Raw genomic sequence first — 17,018 nt, 5'->3', positions numbered from 1 at the left:
GCATCGCGTAATTATGGGGTGAAGCGCGAAATCTCGCGCGAAACCGCGCCTCGCCCTCTCGTCACTGGCCTCACTCGCATTTCTCTCACCGGTTCTCTCCTCTCCTTCTCCACGACGGAGAGAACCTTCCTCTCTTTTTCTCTCTCTCCTCTCTTCTTCTTTCGGCCCCGCTGAAAAATAATTACACCGCTCGTAAGACGATATCCGGTTACGACTTGACGCGAGCTCGTTCCTCTCCGCGGCGGGCCGGGTTATCATAAATTATTGCCCACGGAAAAAGAATCCCTTTCCGCAATCGAACTTTACGATCGAGGATGCGAGCTTATTGAGACGCTGCCTTGGCTTAACAAGGATACCAGGCTGTAAAATCCTCTCGACTCTCCTTTTTTCTGTATACCACGAGTCCGAGCATGATGGGAGATGAGCCGCTCTGTTAATTAAGGGCTTTTCTGCGTGATAAGCGGCCCGCGGAGATGCAACGCGGTTGAATTTTTGCCGACTTAATATATTTGGAGGTCGCTGGCGAGAGAGTCTGCTTTGGGCTAGCTGGAGCAGCCTTTTTGCCGAAGTAAATTAGAATCAAAGGCGAAGTAACGATGGGGAGGATGGTCGGACGTTCAAGTTGCCGGGTTTGAAATGATTTGATGGACTTGGAGTTTCGGAGGTGAACGGTTGGGAGGCTTAGGTTCCAGTACACTGATGGGCAAAAGTTTTGAGCATAGTTCAAAAAGATTATGGATATATTCCGTGTGGATAATTGTATCTTGTTGAAGAAGGGAATTTGATTGAATTTCTGAGATGAGTTAACAAAGATTCCCCATCAACAGGAACGAGATACCCGTTAATATAAATTACTCTATCGATGCATAAATTAGCATAAGCGATTTGCAGTGCGCAGATTACAGTTATTTCGGCAAATAAGCGTTGCAGACCTGGCCGGCAGTATAATTACACGCAGCTCGTTGCACTTGTAGGAAGTAGGCGTCGCGGCGAGTAAAGCAACAGCGTATCGCGTTACAGCTGCGAAATTTTCTACGCGATAAGGCCGCGCCGGTTTGAAGTTAATTGAAACACTGGCCGAACTGGTCAATTAAGAGGCCCGTAGTCGAATAAATCGGTGTTTAATAATAGGAAGTACGGGGCCGTTTTCACGATCGGTATAAAATCTTGACGATCGTCGTCTTGGTATCGTCGCAGATGGAAGCGTGTCATTAATCAGATAAGGGTCCGGGAACAGCCGGTACGTGTATCTCTGTAATATCCCATCAAGACCCGATCCGTCCGCGGCGAAAGACGAACCGGGGACCGCGTGGATCACAGGGCTGATTTACGAAGGCGCGAATTAGCCCGTAATTGCCTCTAAACGGATTGCGCATTAATATATATTGAGTTGCCCTCCACGGTGCACGATTTTATCGCACGTAAATCGACCGTTACCTTGTATAACTCCACGCTCACCACGCCCTCTGTAATTTTTAACGACGAGCACACTTGTGGACAAAATCACGAGACAAGAACGGTCATTGTCCCGGGCTCTTCGTGTTGTATTTTTATTAAACATGTATGGCCTGCTCTTTACTTTACCGGACTCCAAATTTATGCCTTTCTCCTTTCTCCAACTTCGAGGATCGAAGTTTCGATATGGTCGCTTAAAGTTGAGCAATATTGAGCATATTTTCAATATGGCGACGCCCTTACCTATCAAAAATGCTCAACTTTAAGCGTCCATAGCTCTTCAACTATTGATCCTAGAGCGCCGGGTACAAATCTACTGGATTACATACCAAATACATCATAATTCGTAGGAGAAAGGTACTAATTTTGAGTCCGGTAAAGTAAAGTGTACCCCATATATGTACAACAGAGACATTAATTCGTAATCAACAGCTTCATTTTGGTTACACGATAAAGTAGATTCCTATGTACTCTCTTAGACATGCCTAGAATTATGTTTCTGTGAGAACTTCTGTTAACAGTGAAAATCCCTCTGCATTATTGGTTTAATTTATAAAGGTTTCCATCGTATAATTAAGTGCACCTGTTTCACACACGACGTCGTTTAACATAAAATCAATATACAGCGCTTGTTCCTGCAATTCTCGGGGTGTTTTATAATTGCATGCACATCAAGAAAGCTGTATGCTCCTTTCGAGAACGTCACCGAGCCTTTTTATTGTGTTTCATTACCGGCTCGAAATCAGTCGTCCTTTTTGCTAATTGAAGCTCATTAGCGTGTATCCGGTGCTCTAAAGTGTCAATTAAAATGGTATATCGAGTAGTTTTGCCTGGAAGGCTGCACGTGATTACCTTGTTTGGTTGTAAAGATACTGAAATATGCGAAGTCTGAAAATGTTTGTCGAAGATGCTCCGTTTTTTTTTTTGAGTTCAATTTCGAGCATGCAAATACTCGTGAACGACAGTGATGTGAAATGGGTAGATCAAATTCACAACAGTGGCAATGCTGAAGGAGGAATTTACTTTAATTAAAACTCCGCAATCCATTGATGTGTATTGGCATACGCTTTGCATAGTGGAGAGTCCTCTCATCGAACTCGGCTTCTAGAAGCAACGTATTCCGCCGAAGAATGATCGAAAAATCGTTGATCCCTCAGAGGATCTAAGCAGGAAGAGAAAGCGTCTCAGGATGGCTGATCCACCGCGAAGTTCGTGCGGATCGCTCCTTTAAAGGCGTCTTCCTGTTCCCGGTTTCTTTGTGGCTGGCATGCCGGCATAAAGAGTCAACTTTGCAACCGAACCGATCATAAAAGTGTACCCGTTCTGGTATCCTTCTTCTCGTACGGAGCTAAGAGCATAAATCTCCGCGGATGAATGCAACCGGTAGGGCATAACCGCCTAACAGGGCCCCCATGAGAACAAAGTCCGGCCATTAAAACACACATCGTGCCTCTACAATGTAGCCTTGGCACCCTCTCCGCGAACAGTCCGCTAATAAAATGTTACAAATTCGTCGTGCAGGGGGTAGTTTATGGCGCGTGTGAGGCCTTCATCGTCTCGCGACGCGTTTATGTATCTCGCGGTATTATTATTCCGACGCGACGCTTTGTATAACAGTTCCTGGCCTCCGAAACGACTTCGGCCTTGGGTTTCTGCGACACTGTCGCAACTTTGAATCGATTTCATTCGGGACAGATCGAGATTCATGGCGGCTTTCCACGCACCGTTGCCGTAAGACGGATACGCTATACCCGGTGGTTAAGTGTTTCCTCCCTTTCACTCCGGGTTATCATAAATCATAATGTTATAGGCCGAGCTGCAGGACCACCGGCTTTCAAAGTATCAATTTTTGTAGTTAAAATGTTACAAATTCAGCCGCGCGGAGGGTGGCACTAATTGGGAGCTCCTCGATCCAGGTTTATGGAGTGGAAGCACTTGTGATTTATGGTGGAGGTTGTCCGTTGAAGGGATGCATGCTTTGGGAATTTCGCTTTTGTTAAAGCGTGCGGGTTGTAAATGGTGTGAATGTTTGGTGCGAAAGGATTGAAGGCGTAAAACAGCTTTTGTGTGCGGAGCACGCTCTCTGCAGTCGTTGCGACCTTCTTCCATAGATAAACCATACTATTTATAATTTATTTTCATACTCGTTTGATATTTACTGGTGCAGAGTCATCAAAAGTAGTGGTTAATATTTCTAGAATCGATAAATGCGTCGACTCTATAATTTATTACAGGGCACAACAAAATTTTCTCGTTCATTTCAAGTACATTTTTAGTTTCGTTTCTGAGATTTTCGAGTTGCACTGGCGTTTCTGATAATGTTGAATAAGGGTTGATTCATAGGGCAGCTGGTGGTTCCCTCGTGAACGCGTGAGAAACTCCACGCAACGTCTTTTGAGGGAAAAGATCTCGCAGGTGGTGCGTGGGACGAAAGTCTAGCTAACCGACCCTTTATTTCACCGAGAAAAGCAGCGAACCCTTAAGAAACCCCAATCTCAACCCTCCTATTCCGCGGCGAATCCAGATTTCTGGAAATTCTATATCCACCGAGAGTCGTCAATGCCCCTTTGTCGGATATGGAGTGACACGCGTGGTCGCGGGGACGCCATTGTTGTGTCTTCGAAAGGATTTTTCCTCTCCTCGATCTGATTCCACGGGAAAATGGGGTTGAAAGCTGAGCCTCTTCCTTGGGTAACCGATTATTTGGAAATATTGATCCTGTGTTTGATTCTGATCGGTCCAAATATTGATTCGCCTTGATCGGATTTTCCGGGTTTCGCAAGAGCTTTAATTAATCTGCTTTTTATCAAAGTAATCAGCCTCAGACATTCGTTTCGGCAGGACATGCACAGCTATAACTAAACATAGTAATTTTGTATCAAATGCTGTAAACATAGTTCACTTAAACTGAAAGAATTCTTTTTAAAAACTGAATTTGGAAAAGGTTTAAAGCGTTTTCTTAAACTTCAACCCCTTGTGTCTTCTCCAAAATCTTTACGAATTTAATTTGTCTGATTCGATGATAGACTGTTTGTGATTGGATAAAAAATATTCGTTAAAAAGTTTATTTAAAAAATATACCCCTTCACGTACAGCAAGCCCACGCTCCACAGTAACTTTCACTCGTTCCGTTTCTGATACATCATTTTTTCCCTCTGTCGGTATCATAAAAACGGGATCCGAGGAAAAGGTGGAAAAAGGTTTGGTTGAATGGCTCGCACGATAATTCCCCTCGCACAATAGGTTTAACCTCTTCACGAGTGTGTCCGATTTTCGGACGTTTTACGAGAAATCGGTGCACCGCGCCATGGTGTTCGGCCGTCGGGAAAAGGGAAGAAAAAATTGTCCGGTTCAATCGAACGGATGGGATAAGTCCGCTCACAAAAGCCTCATTGTATCTCGAATTTTTATAAGGATCCTCAAGACGCTCCATTGTGCGAAAATTGGGGGTTTAGGCTGGACCGGTATCGCGGAAAGGGATAGCGAAACAAGTCCCTCGGTCGTAAAAATGTGAAAAAAAACTTGATCTCTCGACAGTGCTGAATCGCCTACGATGGGAGATTACAGAAATTGCGTTCGTCACATCCTTTGAATCGCGTTCGATCTGATAGAAAGTAGAAAAGAATCTTTTAACCATCTCAAAAAATATACCGAATGATGATATTTTTCAGATGAAAAATAATCAGAAGTAGAATTAAAACTTTCAAACATTAAAGCACGTACAATCAAAAAGATATACGCATCATAAAATAATATTCGTGTAATGACCTCGATAAAATTCGCAGAGATCATTAAAATCGGCTCGTTACACCGAACCGCGCCCAATTACCAAAGTATTTAAGATCCCTGTCTGTAGAAATCCTTAAAAACGAAGAAATGGGATAATATTAAAATTCCCCTCTGTTGAAAATATTTGTGGATCGGTTTGCTACACGGAGCAACACACCGACTGAGGTGAGACGTGTCCAATTTAGCTAAAACGATCCGAGTACCGTAGCACAAGTTCTCACATCTAAATCGGGAATAAATCGGTAGCACAAACAGACGGTGGAATCGATAATCCCGCTTGATCAGTGCTAATGGACACCGTCGGCTCGGGACCACTGTGCATAATTCAGTTACGGCCTGGTCCGTCGGAACGTTTACCTCCAATTAACAAGAAAAAACGACGAGGGGCGAAGAGCTTAGGACCGGGGCATTAGAAATCGATTTTCGTATGTCTTCACTGTCTCACCTGACGGCTAAACCTGTTCCTAAATGTCAAATAAACCCTCGAACACAGTGTCTTCGATGGCCGTGTTTCTCTCGCGGGATAAAACTCGGGCTGTGATGGTAGTGATCCTGGCTTCGGTTGGGTGGTGGTCAACTGTCGAAGCCCTGCACAGTCGCATTTGTTATAAATGTATAAAATCCGCAGTCTAATCATAGATAAGCGATCGAATTTATGTTACGACCCAATATTAGAAAAATTGTTTAGTAAAAGCCTTATAGAGAAGACGGATTCACCTAAAAGTACAATAGAAAAATCTAGGTAGGGTTGGAAGATGATTACCAGAAAGCAAATCGAATTTCCCTGAGAGAACCCGCGGTTCGTTTACACCCTGAAGACCGTGGTTGTCGGTTCAGCATCCAAGATTCCACTAATTTGGTGCCCGGTCTGGCGACACAGGCATCAAATTCCAATATTTACGGTATCCGAGGTATCTGGCGATTGAAATTCCTGCGGCGTTCCCTATCGGCGTCGCCGTTCCTGAATCTCAGTCTCGATAGGTAATCGGTCAGGCCAAAGAGAGAAAGCTGGACAAAGACAAAGAGAGAGAGAGAGAGAGAGAGAGAGAGAGAGAGAGAGGATATCCATGGGGGTCGGCGGGGAACCGTAAAAATTTACGATACTAGAAGTCGATAGGGTAAGCGGCACACTTTGCCTCCGGCGGGGAGCGTGCACCGCGTATGAGCAACAGATCACAGACAGGAAATCGCGATAGCGGCCGCGGGGATTCCAGTGAGCAGCCAACTTTATAACATTTCACGAACCGGAAATGCAATATGGCCGGCGCACGTGGGCAGCCGTGGCGCGTGTGTATTATACATAGGTATACTATATGGGGATGCATCGCAAGGCAAAACCAGCGAACAGCAGCAGCAGCGGTCGTAGCGTAAAAGCGGCGGCCGATGTTTCGCTTCTCCTCGTGAAATGAATAAAAGATGCTGCGCCCGGCAGCATCGCTTACTCATTAACGTTCGTGCTGCACTGGCCTCGCCGGGTCTGGAATTTAAGCGGTAACGTGAGAGACCTCGAATGTTAGGGGGAGAGACGCGTGGGCGACTCGATGCTTCGGCACATAATACGAATGCATAATTCCCGGCGCGTCTAGTTGCACGCCAGTTTCAACGTAATGGGGTCTAATGAAGCCACGGTTTCCCATATTTCGCGGGGATCGCGTGTGGATAGTGTCCCTGCCGGGGTCCTTGGCCTGAATTTAGTCGGCTAGCCTCGATGCTAATGGTCCACCTCTAATCAATTTTAAAACATGGTTTAGAGTCAATAGGGTGTACAGACCTCCCTAAACTTGATAATTGGCAAATTACATGCTCCTAAAATCCCAGGACTTGAAAACCACACATTTCCACGAACTCTTACCCACACCAATCGTAAGACAGGAACGAGCGAGCCACGGACCAGGATCCGAAGTTTCAAAGGGTGTGAAAGCTGATCGTTGACAGGGATCCGCTCGAAGTTAAGGGTTGGGGGGTAGATGTTTCTACCAGTGTTTCTAATGGCAAGCCCGATGAGGGTCGTTTTTGATTGTACAGGAAGGTGGGGAACACCAACGACGACAACTGGCAGAGAGATGATAACGAAGAACGGGAAGCTGGGAATCAGTGAGCCTGCCAACCGGGCAGACCGCGTTCGTCAAAGAGTTTCATTCATCTGCGCGGCGAACTTCACTCGCTCGGACACGTGTGCTCCGCAGGCCGGCATTGTAAACGGGGATTTATGTCCTTTCGGCGACACTCAAGGAGCTCTTTTACGCGTTCCCTTCTCGCCCAGTGTTTTTCTCGTTTCTCCATCTGACGAGCTCGGACCCCTGCTCATTTGCGACCTGTGACTTCCAGAGAACATTGGAGCTCGTTCATTCGAAGCTTTTTTCAGTTTTAGTCTTGACCTGAATGATTCAATCTTCTGTTTTTAGATTTTCTACGAGATTAAATTCTTTCCACGCTTTAAACAGTGATGTTTAATAGACCAGTAATAATCCTGGTCTCATTTCAAAGCCTCAGACTTTTACTAACCATCGGTAAGCCAATTAATCCATTTTCTGAGCGCGTTATACGTTGTACTTTCTTCCCTTAAAAGGGTGGTGGTGGCTTTCCAATTGGTTGCGAAATAATTGCACACGTAATACCGACTTGCGAGCGACGAGGGTTGCAGAGGAAGAAATAAATTATAGACCTCTGTCTCCGCGATAGAAAGCGTGATAAGACCGCCGAGGATCCGAGTCCATTGTCATTGGTTTCGAACGAAGTGTGCTCTGGAAGCGAGAGAATCGAGACACGAGGCTCCAAATGTGAGACCGATCGATAAGACCACGTCAATATGCGAAGCGGAGGATCGAAAGTGTCCCTTTGTCCGGGGCTGTGGTCGGCTAAAAGAGCCTCGGGACCGAGTCGAAAGCGACTTGGGAATATCGGTGAAAACGTTCGGGTCCATTAAATTCGGAAGATGGTATCTGCTCTACTGTTTCTTGCCAGAAGTGTTCCTCCGGTGACGATTTCGATTCTTTGGATTCGACACGGCCCGGAAACTCTTCACATTCTATTGAACCGATGCTCGGCTCAGAACCGTTCGATGACGAAATGAGTCTTGACGTCTAGTTGATTACAGACGTCCCTGTCAATCTCCCTGACAATACATAGATTGCTTGAGAATAAGTTAATATTTTCTTTATTCAACTCCAATGTACTTTACAGTTTGTAAAGCAGTATTTGAGATTTTAACAGGTAGAAATTTGCATGAACTCAATGTTCCCATATAGCAAATTTAGAAAATAGTAGGTTTTCATGGCAGCTCTAACTAAATCACGTGAAATCTTTACATAGCAATTTTCTTCCACATATTTTTCAATTCTCTTCTTTGAGATTAAGATTAATTTTGTTCTCGATATCGATATGAACGGATTCTGGTCTGACTCGATAGTGCAAGGGTTTAAGATATAAGGCTACGATTTTCGAGGTGTAGTTTTCGGCCTTCGTCATACAGCGTCGGAAGGATTTGAATTAAGAGTCTCGTCGCGTGGGCGGACTACTTAGCTGCGACGGCTCCTGTATTTCCTGGCCGGGTCCCATCCCGGCTTTTACGGTCTAAAGAATAATGGTCGATCGTTCTGATCTTGTTCGAGCTATCTTAGATATCTCACTCCGGCGTGCCTTGTCACCAGAGCCGGCGGAGTTTGTTCGTTTGGCCGGGGGCGCGGGCAGCGTCGAAGTCGCGTGGGCGTCACGAACGAGTATCGAGTAGCCGGTCACGGTCGTTTATTCCGCGTTACTAGGCGCACTGCATTAAGAGTAGTTTAATAAATTCACGGCTGGACAACGAGCGACAGCTCGATGCTGCTCCTCGCCTGAGTTATAAGCTGATTTCGGCTCCTTCCTCCATGATCTTCCATTAACACGTTCGCTGCCTCGCGGGCTTTATGCGCTTCCCACGAGGCTCGTCTAATTCATTCATAGAAGCCGCCAGCGTTATTAGTGGACTGCGGATTTATCACGGAATAGGTGCAATCTGACGCAATGAAAACATTCAAATAAATGGAGAGAACATCTACATACTATATTTCCAACTTATACTCTCTCTTCCAACCGTATTCTAGTTATTAGTAACAATTGGTAGGTACTTGATAATGCAGTTCTCACGGTACTCTATAAGGTGGAGTGGGGTAAGTCCATCTACGGGGCAAGTTCGTTAATTGGTTATTTTTATTATGAAATTTTTATTATTATTATTACGAAATTTCTCTAGCTTGTATTTAGTAATGTAGTATAAGTTAGTATGAACTATTCGACATAGATGTCGCCCAAGAATATAGGTGTTTTCCTCGCTTAAATCAACCAATGCCAAATAGTCACGCGCGAGGTACATGACAATTTTGAGGTTACCCTGAACGTGCAATAGTTTACAAGTTATCAATACATTCTGTGTTGTTATTTTAGGTAAGCACAACAAATATTGATGTAGGTTTACATTAAATAAACCGTTTTTATTGTATTTTTTACAATTTATTGAGAAAAACACTAAGATGATCTTGCCCCGTAAATATTACTACACGGGGCAAGTCCGTACTATCACGGTGGGGTAAGTCCGTACTGTATGGGTAACTATAAAACTAAACAATATATTGAATGCAATAAGAAGCATTTTATAGCAGGCTTGTTAATCATTCTTTTCTTGCCCCGTAGCACTTGAAACAAGGTTCAAAAGCATTGTTAAACTTTGTTTTAATATCACTGTATCTCCTCTCACATTTCAGCATAAAAGTACATGTTTGTTTAAATATGGATAACTATAAAACTAAACAATATAATTTAATGCAATAAGAAGCATTTTAAAACAGGATTGTTAATCATTATTTTCTTGTCCCGTAGCACTTGAAACAAGGTTCGAAATCATTTTTAACTCTCGGAGACGGACTTGCCCCATTTTCGGGGCAAGTGCATCCTAGTTGACACTTTGTACAATATCCTATCAAATTGATAATTTTGAAGCAAAATTCGAATCCTACATATTACTAATTCATCAGTAATAACTGTGGCAAGAGTTTGATACCAAGAACATTAAATTTTTACATACCAGACTGAAAATACATCAGTTTAAAATCCATCTGTGCAAAAACTAGGGCGGACTTACCCCACTCCACCTTAATCTAGTTATTTGGTGACCCTATTCATACTTGAGGTTCGTTGTTTAACGTTCAAGCTATTTTCAACACTTTGCTGTGAGCATTATTATTTTTAGTGTCCTTTTTTCGATGGTTTGAATATAAATACATTTAGCATCCGAAATCCATGACGGTCCCTGAGACGTCATGTTAAGGCATGGGGTTAAGAACAAAAGACGACTGTCTCTTCTCAAGGAAGATAAAAGGACAAGTATACATACGATAGAGAATTTTGTTTAAGTCATATCTCGATCTCAGTTAAGAAGAGTCACTATCTAACGTTACCTCAGCTTGATGCATCGACTGCATCGGACACAGTGGCCCGATATTCCGAGCTGGCTTTCCAGCCAGCAGGTGATATCATATTGATAGTTCGTAAAAAAGAGCTCTCCATGCAAGGGGCCAAGGTTGAAGAAAGGCTGGTCCATCTTCACGTCCATCAAACGCATATCGAACCACAAGGGAGAACCGATGAGGATCCATTGTTACCAGACTTTTGTGAGCCCCCTCTTTCGTTGCACTTGAGAGAAAGAGGCACAGTCCCGATTATATTCGTTAAATGGATCCTCCGAAGTGGATACCGCCACGGTCAAAAACGAAATATATGTATGTATTTGTTGTCTCTGCACTCTAGTGAAAAATTGTTGGGCATATCTTGTCTTATAATAGATTCATAGGACCACCGCTGACAGAACCGGAAAATCGGCTAACGTTCCGCTGTTTTTTCGATTTATCCTGTCCGGGGCCGGCGATACATCTGGGGCTGACGTGAAATTAATGTGTGAAGAAACGATGTCAGGACAGATGTCGAGGTGGTAATTAGGGTTAAACGGAACATTCTGCTCGATAGTGGTAGTCCGGAAAGGCTGCGAGCTATTTTCGAACCTCGTGGATCAATACAGCCGGTGTTCAGCTGTAAATTTCGACTAATTTAAGAAAGTAGCTGTCGCCTTTGTTGTTGGAGCTCTATTGAACATTATTTTCCAATGATCCTTCTAAAAGAATATTAACAGCCATTTTTGTGGCACGTGTTCCCGTCGTGGTTCTAAAATTAGACATTCCATTCATTGAATTAGCCCTTTTCTAATTTAAATAATTTCACAATAACGAGTCGTGTATTGAACTTGCGATGAATGCAATTATTGTAAATTTAATACATTAATATATGCATGATACACCGAATAGTAGAATTAATATGGCTGTGTTTCGTTCACATTAATTTGCACGCATCCGTACGTACGTTTATGAATCATCGGTCCTTTGACGGCTGCCGTTCACGTTCTCCCGACAGAAAGATTTGCGGCTCCGCGATCCCTCAATCGATTCTTCAATAATGAAATTCCACGGTGACGTTATCGTGTAGGAAATGAGTTACGTGATTGTCATACATCCCGTGTACTATGGCGAGATGTCGAACGTCCTTTCGAGGTTGCTGTCTGCTGCTGCTGCTGCTGCAGCTACCACTGCTGCTGTCTATTGTAAGCTGTCCGGACACGAACCGCTGGGAATAAGATTCGTGACGGAATTCATCGCGACTGTCATTGTTCGAAACGTTTGATCGGTAAAACAATGATGGAGGGGTGTGTGGGAGCTACGTAACCAGTGGTTCTCTTCTTTTTTATGCTGCTCCGCCTTTCCTGCTTCGTGATCGCCGCTTTCTTTCATTCTCATTGTCCTGCTGTCATTAATAGGCTGTTTGTTGCCCGACGCGACGACTCTAATTTGTGATGGTAATTTGTGGACGATATAGAAATAGATAGGTTGTTTACTGCAGGATGTTTCAGCTGAATAAGACCACCTAAATATCTCCTTTATTTTTAATGGCACAAAAAAATATTTATGGCATAATTTAAATGGTCCGGAAGGAGGAATATCATAGAAGAACAATTTTTTGTCCGGTTACTTTCTCATAGTTGTTTCAAGGTCATTTTTTATCGGGATAACTTATTTCTTTTATTCCATCTTGTTAATGACTTAAGCATATTCAAATGTATTTTTTCAGCCGCTATAAGATGGAATAAAAAAAATAAGTTTTCCCGATAAAAGAATGACGATGACCTTGAAAAAACTATGAAAAAATAACCGGACAAAATAAATTGTTCTTCTATTCATTTAAATTATGTCATAAATATCTTTTGTACCATTAAAAATGAAGGAGATATTTAGGTGGTATCGTGTGTGAAATAAGAAATTTAAAAACCCCTGTTTTTTATATAATAATTCCGATAAAAGTTAGTGTATTACGTGCAAGGGGTGACTTGATGAAGAGGTGCTTTGAAGACGCTTTAAAAGAAATTCTAAAAAGATGGTTATTGGGTATATTAAATATTAGAGCGTTTGAACAAGTCAAAACGATTGCAGATATTGTATATTTTGTAATTTTTGAAATTATGAGAATGTTTCTGCGGTAGACTATTAAACCGATATCGAATATGGTGAAACGTAGTACATATATTGTAGCTTGCCGAAGAGATTAGAAAATTGTATAACTGTCGGTATTTCCAGTACACATTAAACGCGACATAAAAAAGCAGCAATGATGCTGCAACAGACCGCGCAGGTCTCCTCTATTATGTTCTTCTGCGAACTCCGAGGATAGCGAGCGATCACATGTATTTCCCGTGGCCGGTGTATATCATGCAATGAGATTTCATATACGGTAGGCGGCGTCGATCGTTCTTTATGAAGAGATATATCATCAGGTTCTGGTGGAGCAGCTCGAAGTAAAACGGCCGCGTAACTTCTCTCTCTCTGGAGATCGCCGAACCAAGGGAAAAACAAGATGGGGGTAGAGGACACACACGGGTCCTCTACGGGCGAAGTCACGGCGACGAAGGAGAGAAGAAAGAAAGAGGCAACGCCGAAGATATTTCATCACGACGACATCTGCATATTCTTCCTATATCAAGCGCCGAGTGGCGACTCGAAAACCAAAGAAAACGCACACACGTCGAACCGTTCCTGGAGTGGGGTATAAAGTATCCGTGGAACGATCGTAAAGCATGTGATATCATCTTCGTGGTCGACCGCCAGTTGGGGGCTTTGTCTCTTTGTGAGTTGTGTCGTTGCATTGTCTTCCGGCCGTTCTTTATGGGCCCCGAATCTTCGGCTGTGCGCCAATAGCGCAAGAAATCGAAGGGCAGCTTCTTTCTCTGCCCCAGAGTCGCCGGGGATCGTTGTTTTCTGCGACTCCTTCGTTCCGTGCGATTTTATAGGATTTTTGCCTAGCATCTCCGTTGCAAAACAATACTTGTTTTGTCAGAATATTGACGGATTTACAAAAAGAAGGTTTCATTCTCTAGAATAGGCTTCATTTTGCAATTTATGATTTATTTCCACTGTTTTATGGAATAAAAGGGAGGACCAAGTTCGGTGGTGTAAAGCCTTCACGATATACCTGATGTCGCTGTAAAGTTGGCTGTATAAAGAACATATTTTTAAAAAACAGAAGATTGAATCGTTTAAGTGAAGTCCAAAAATGGAAAGCGGCTGGGACATTTAGTGTTCGAATACTTTCTTGATAAAAGGAGCTGGGCGTGTTTCCTTTCTAAAAACCGACAAACCCGATTCCGTGAATGCTCGATATTAAAAGTTGCTGGGCCGATCGATCGATTTCGAGCATCGCCTTATCGGGATCGTTTCAATAGAGTGGAGGTATCGGTGCCACGGTAAAAGCCGTGGGACGATCCGTAGAGAGAGAGAAAGGGTTTCGATGCTCGCGGCATTTCCTGTCGAATAATTCGCAATTCCGAGGGGGAGGAGGGAGAGAGAAAGAGACAGAGAGGGAGAGCAAGGCAGTTCACCGGTTATCGAGCACCGACATCGCGGAAATTCGCATTTCAAGCGAAAATTATGCGCTCTCGAAAATGCCCGGTGTCGGAGCCGGGCGGCGCGCGTCGTCGTGGCGCGTTTGATCGGGCGGCACATTTGAAAGTTAAATTCCGAGCCGGAACGGGAATCTCTCTGGTTCGATGTGTACACGGAGCCGTGGTCGTTGCATTCGGACGCATCGGTTCGCATCGCCGTTGCATCGGCGATCGGATCGGATCGGATCGCATCCGTTCGCGAACACGTTTCCATCAATCCGCCTTGACATGCAAATAATTCCTGGAAAAAATCGACCGGCCGTGCGTCCACGACGTTACAATTAATCACGTGACCGCGCCGCAGCCGCAACACCGCGTCCGGCTACCGGACTCACAATTTGTTATGGCTGACAGGGTCCACGGTCCCGAGCGCATCGACAATGCATGCTTTTTCTGCACTTCGCCGTCGCGTCGTCGACGCTACTCCCGAGCGACAGAGAACCTGCCGTCTCCTCTCCGCGAGCTGATTTTCAAAGATCTCGTTGAATCCTCAAGGGACGCCGACCTGATGCACTGATGCCACGGTGCACACGCGCGCATCCCTGCATCGAACCAACCCGTTTCCAATTCCAAGTCCGCCCCGACGCGGTGTCTTTTCTTTGAGCATAAATGTTTCCTCTCGGGGATTCTCTCCGACGGAAGCCTTTTTGTCGGGACCAGTTTGTAGGAGAAAGTAGAATTTTGATCATGCGTGCATTATCTACTTGCAGTATAGTTAGAATTGTATTTCTCGAGTCTTTAATACTAGAATTGGAGTCAACAAGTAGCACTTCTTTTGATCTCTTAGAAGCTCGTGGACCTATTTCAGTTTAATTAATGATGTAGAATGATTAATAAGAATTTATTAAACATTAATTTATTCAGTTGCACGATGTCCATCGTAGAGAATAACAGCACAGAGCAATAAGTATGAAGCACAGAATTGTAGAAACTAACGGGCACCGACGAATCAGCAATCTTCCATGATTCCCACCGCCATATTCCCAGAAAGATGGCCAAGCCGTTAGGATCCGAGCACGTTCAAAAAGCCAACAATACTTCGCCATTAAGCCAATGCCGACACTATCTCTTCCGGCACAATGGGGATAAAAATAAAAAGAGGTACGCGCACAAAAGACGCATCCCTCTCCGACATTCTTCGGCAAACGAAGACGGAATAAAACCACCATAGCCTCTAGATGGGCAAATTTCTCATGCGCCTAGGCGATTCTACTCTTCTATGCAGCAAGCGAGAAGACGCGAGAGGGCAAACCGGTGGTGCATACATGTGCATCGACGTGCATCCCGGTACGTATGCAACATTGACCCGGACATGGCCCTTGGTAGCTACCGCGTAACATGCCCGGTGCATGCATACGTGGCTCTCGAATGCGGTCGGTGTGCTGGTCCGTTGAAAAATAAAAACGCGACTGCTATACATCTATAAGCATACTGGCGAGGGCGGTTCGCTGCACCGGCACGATAAAGTTCCGTGTTCACCATGGAGAAGCTCTGTACGGAACGGTTGCAGATATACGAGCACGAAACGCTCGGGATCCCTGTCACCGTGCACCCTATCCCGGAATATTATTAGGTCCGACCCATAAGCTCGTGCCGTGGATACGTTTACACTGTTCAGAATGTGTTTGAAAAGGTGCGGTAGTTTTCGGACAGCGGAAATCCAGAAATTCAAAAAATTAGGAAACTTTAGGAACTTTATTATAACCGTCGCCTACGTCGATTACAAGACACAGAGGTTACGTAAAAATTCTTTTCTTGTTTTAATTATTTTATTGAACTGAAACGTTGATGTTGTCAAATTTTTTAAATATCTCCACTGCTTTAAATTGTACGTACCGATTTTTGTTATAAATGCATAAAATCAGCAGTCTAATTATAACTAAATATTTTTATCTGCTCAGAAGTAGACTGCGAATTTTATGCATTTATGGTAAAACTGAGCGGGTGTAATTTAAAACAGGGGATAAATTAGAAGAGTTTAACAGCTTCAATGTGATAGGCCCAGCTTTGCACTCGGAGCTATTTTAACTCGAAAATTAAACATTTCTTCCGACCTAGAATTTTCATTTTTTCATTTTATGGATATGCAATTGATACAATACCTCATACAATACTTAAATGTTTAGAAATTGATTAGATACCAACATATTTAATAATCTAAACGATATTATATGAATAATGGTACAGCAATTTTTAAGGAGCAAATTTCTGTTTTGCTCCTGTTCATTACAATTGAGGCAAACCATTTTTATTTTCCATAAAACTCCGCAGTCTACTGGTAAGTCATCAACAGGCCCAAAGCATTCAGAACCCCTACAATCCACATCCACCAAAAATTCCACTCCAACCATCAAAAGGTTTGAACAAGCCTTTGGAGCAAGTTCTTTTTCACAATCGTCGACTTGCTATTCATAGGAACTCTACATTTTCCGCGGCAATGGGACCGCGACCATTAATCACGTCCGATCAATACCAATAATTTAAATATTGACTCAACCCCCGGCGCGTACTCGCGCGTGTGCTAGTCTCGACCCGAGCACGTGAGCCTCGACTCGATCAAGATTAATGCATTTATATGCATCGATAGCGCGATCGGCGCCTTAGAGAGGCGCACGCTGTGCGTGAATGCTCGCAGGGATGAAGATAAATATTTGAACTGACGAGTCAAAACTCGCGGTAACCCGCAATCAGACGTCTATTAGTTTGCGATGACTCGGACCCGTGGCCGTGGGTTTCGGTCTTTCTCTACCTTGCGCACCCT

This window comes from Lasioglossum baleicum, chromosome 8 (genome assembly GCF_051020765.1).
Source record: "Lasioglossum baleicum chromosome 8, iyLasBale1, whole genome shotgun sequence".
NCBI lineage: Eukaryota > Metazoa > Arthropoda > Insecta > Hymenoptera > Halictidae > Lasioglossum > Lasioglossum baleicum.
This window is presented reverse-complemented; position numbering follows the sequence as displayed.